The sequence below is a fragment of the Rattus rattus genome, chromosome 13, assembly GCF_011064425.1.
Source record: "Rattus rattus isolate New Zealand chromosome 13, Rrattus_CSIRO_v1, whole genome shotgun sequence".
Classification (NCBI taxonomy): Eukaryota; Metazoa; Chordata; class Mammalia; order Rodentia; family Muridae; genus Rattus; species Rattus rattus.
In genome coordinates, this window is record NC_046166.1 from 18,864,669 (window position 1) to 18,868,871 (window position 4,203).

The window sequence follows — 4,203 nt, forward strand, 5'->3', positions numbered from 1 at the left end:
TCTCTCTCTCTCTCCCAGCCATTTGACTTCTATCAATCAATCAAAAACCAATTGGGGATAGGAATTCAGCATTTGTACATGCAGATTGCCAATTTGGGACCAAATCAAGATAAAGCACTAGAACCAATTTCCAACACTCATCTACATATCTGGCCCTTCTCTTCCAAGAAAAATAATGCTAACATGTGGCAGTCCAGGCTTTAGCATCTATGTATGAAAACACCCTCACTGTAATGTCTGGGCATCCAACAGTTAGTACTAAATTTATGTCTTTGTCTTCGCCAGGTCTCGGCATGTACCACCACAGTTTCAGCTACTAAATTACAACTTTCACAAAGGAATAAATACTCACACAAAGGAACAAACGCAGCAATTGTGTTTCCCTTTTCAGGTGTTCATCCTAATTTAATTTAGATTCAGATTTACAAGGTACAGGTCTAGTTCATACACCTCTCCCTCTCCCTCCCTCCCCATCTCCTTCTCCCTCTTTCTCTCCTTGTCCTTCTCTTCCTTTCTCCCTTTTTCTCTCCCTCCCTCACCTCTCTCAGATACATCATGACACATTAGCAATGACAGAGGATGATGAAGGGTGAGAAACAAATATGGGTATCTCAACACCCCCCAGCACACCACACCTTCTCCAAGGTTTTCTTTACTGAATCTCAGTTCACAACAATCGTTTAAATCACAACGAGATGTCTGCTTTTACTGTTCATTAAAAACTGATTCAATAAAATTAGTTAAAATGAGGAAGTAATGGGTTAAAATAAAATGATCCAACAATGTCTACAAATGACAATCTATAAGAGAAAATTTAATCAAATTTCTTAGAATCTAGGAACAAGTCAAGAACACAGCAAATGTGGGACATAAAACTGGAAGTCAGAACCAACATAATAATGGGGAGGCCATGAATAAAGGCAAGAAAGGTTAGATGAAAAACTGTAAAAATCGAATTCTGCATACAAAAAAATGAGATTTGGACATTGATCAGCTAACCTAATTAAAGCAAACGTTTTTGTATTAACTGAGAACAGCAAGGTGCAGGCTATGACAGAAACTCAAGGAAGACAGTGCAGTGTGAAGCCCCCAAAAGACAGTGCAGTGTGAAACCCCCAAAAGACAGTGCAGTGTGAAGCCCCCAAAAGACAGTGCAGTGTGAAACCCCCAGAACTTGCCTCTTCAGTTTTCGTGACAAATGCACAGTTTGATTCTATGTCTGTTGGACTCTGCAGACTCTTGAAGACCTGAAATTGTTTCTTTATTTTTATTTGGTTGATTGTTTTCATTTGATTGCTTCTACAGTGGTAAATGCATTTGAACATCAAATACATCACCTTTAGGTGGGATCAATAACATCTGTCTGTTTCCAGACCACTTTATTTCTCTCTACTTGAAAATAATTTCTGCTCCTGGTAAATTCTCAGTTTTACAAGATGTAAGACTACATTTTGTCCTTAAAGCAATTACAAAAACATTCAATGTGTAAAAATAGAAGCATTTCAAAATTAAAGAAAGAAAACAGCGTTCTGTGATCAAACCATAGGACATTAAATATTCTAAAAACATTTTCTCGGTTTTTTTCCACTTGGTATTAACTTTATTCTATTTTTTATAACTTTAAAGTACATAAAGGTTTATTTCCTTTATTCAGGTAATAGGCAGAAGTCACAGGACAATCTTTCTTCCTCTCTTCCCACCAAAAATAAAAAAAGTTGCATATTTTTGTCAGTGTGTCCTAAAGGGAGAACTGGGATTTGCAGTAGTAATGCTGTACAATACTCTGGTGTTAAGTCAAGACCCCAACAGCCTTCAGTAGAGGTCTTTTTCAGGTTCCTGAAAGGAACCCTAAGCTGCTAGTATGACAAGCAGGAGGATGAGTGGGGGTGATGACAGTCATCAGCCAAGAAAAATAAATACTAGATTCTTTTTTTTTTTTTTTTCTTTTTTTTTTTTTTTTTTGAGCTGGGGACCGAACCCAGGGCCTTGCGCTTCCCTAGGCAAGTGCTCTACCACTGAGCCTAAATCCCAACCCCAAATACTAGGTTCTTTAGAATAGTTTGTTGCTTTTATTTTTCCCGGTTTTATTTTATTTTATTTTATTTTATTTTAGTTGTTCCCCATGGGAATCAGAGCAGTCACCCCAAGGGAGGATGAAGACATTTCCCCCCATCAGAAAAGGTTATTGGCGCTGTACAGCTATGCTGAGTTTGATACTGACCCAGGTTGGAACGCAGAATGAAAACTGCCTTTAAGAAATAAGTCAGCTTGGAACGCTGGGTGGCAATTCTTAGCTTTTGGTCCCATGCAACCCTGACCTTGCTTGTCAACTAAAACACAAAATTAGTTAGAACTTAACGAAATCACAGGCTCCTGCTACCCCCTGGCCCATGCTCACTGTTAGAAGATGAGTATGCATTCTGATGTTTGTTTCCAGGATGTTTTGAACCCCAAGAACTGTTGGTTGGTACAATGGCTCTCAAAACTAAAAGCTCCGGCGCTTCCGTCTGGACCCACAGCTGTACCAGCTCAAACTGCTCTGCAGCTGCCCTGTGAGCAGAAGCTGCACCTTCCGGTGAAGGTCCGCTGACCCGCTGTCCTGCCCACCTCCGACTGAGATTCAGTGAAGGCCAGAGCTGGGCTTCTCAGAGTAGAGAAGCAGTCTGAGAGCAGAAAAGTAGAGGAAATCTAGAAAAGAACTGATTCCATGAAGAAGCATCCCCTGGTGTGAAGGGAGAGGGCACAGGACACACGCATTCACTTAGGCAGAGATTTCTGTCACTGTGGTGACCAACTTCTGACCATTGCATAAGGTCTTGGAATGCTTGGGGACTGGGAATGCATTAAAATCACTGCCTTCAGTAAGATTGAGGTTGTTCATCTCAGAAGATTTGTCAGTGATGCTGTCACAGTCCAGGGAGTTCTTGCTCAGCAAGGTTAAGTGTGGTAGCCATGGCACTTTCCCCATCACCTAAACTTTGACATCCCTATTATTATCGCCACAATGCCCACCACCACGTCATCAAACACCAGGCCAAACTTCTTACAGTTATCTAGTGTAATGGAGTTAGTTTTGCCCTTGATTTGCAATGTCCCATTGACACTCTTTTGCATAGGAGCCCCCTGCTTCAGCTCAGTGTCATCAATCACTAGGTTAGAAACAGCTCCTGATTTCCGGTCTCCATTTTTTTTTTTTTTTTTTTTTTTTTGTCTTCCAGTTCCAAAAGAGCAGGCTCCCTCTTTGTGGATGGTTTGAGGGAAGGTATCGTTTGGGGTTTAGGTGCAGAGAACAGTTTGGGGCTACTCTGAGCTTTCAGGGCAGGGTTCTTGTGACCTTTCATGTCATCAGATACATGTTTCAGGGCGTGTGTGACGTTCTCCCCTTAATCTGTGCAAACAGTGCTGAGCGTGAAGCTGAGTTCTCAGAGCCAGAACTGATAGGGATTAGGGGAGGAAGCGAGCCCGGTGGGGGAGGAGGTGGGCCCGATCCCACAAAAGGTCCATAGGGCCACCCACTCAGTTCTTTTGCCGCAGGTGCCATCTTGCTCCAGGCCAGGCCAGTGGTATGGAACTTCTTAATGTTAGCCTGTTGTTCCATCCATAAACTCAAGAAAGTCTCTGACCCAGCCCACATGCTTCTATTCCATGACTCTGTACTTCCTTGTGGACTTGGTTTTTATAAAACATGGTTTGTTTTTAACATTTGTAATATTAACATTGAACGTGAAAATCATAGAGTGAAGCACACTTGGGTCTTACCAAAGCCATTTATACTTTTAATAAAATTCTTTTCTCTACTCGTTATATGAAGCATCATATGAAGTGTGATCCTATTTACTCATCATTTCCCAATTCTATCCCTAAACTCCTTCTTACACATCAACCTGCCCATATCATAACCTCTTCTTATAATAATGCACTAAGTCTAATTACTGCTGCCCATATAAGCATGGGGCTAGCCACTAGAGCATGGGAACCTACTAATTAGTCACACATCCATAAAAGAATAAATAAGGAGAGGGGAGCATTTGAGGAGTACATTGAAAAAGATATTGACCGAAGGAGCAGAGATGGCTACATCTTTTTAGGAGCAAAATGCACCTTTAGTTACCTAAAAACTACCTTTCTACTAGATGCCATTTTTCATCAACCCAAAAAACTAAATTCAATCCCGAAGACCCACCTGATGGAATGAGAGAACTC

The 4,203-nt window shown here is 41.2% G+C and overlaps 1 pseudogene; it reads right to left on the minus strand.

Moving 5' to 3' along the window:
- Positions 1-2,761: 2,761 nt before the first annotated feature.
- On the minus strand, positions 2,762-3,734 carry LOC116914969 (annotated as a pseudogene).
- Positions 3,735-4,203: the final 469 nt, after the last annotated feature.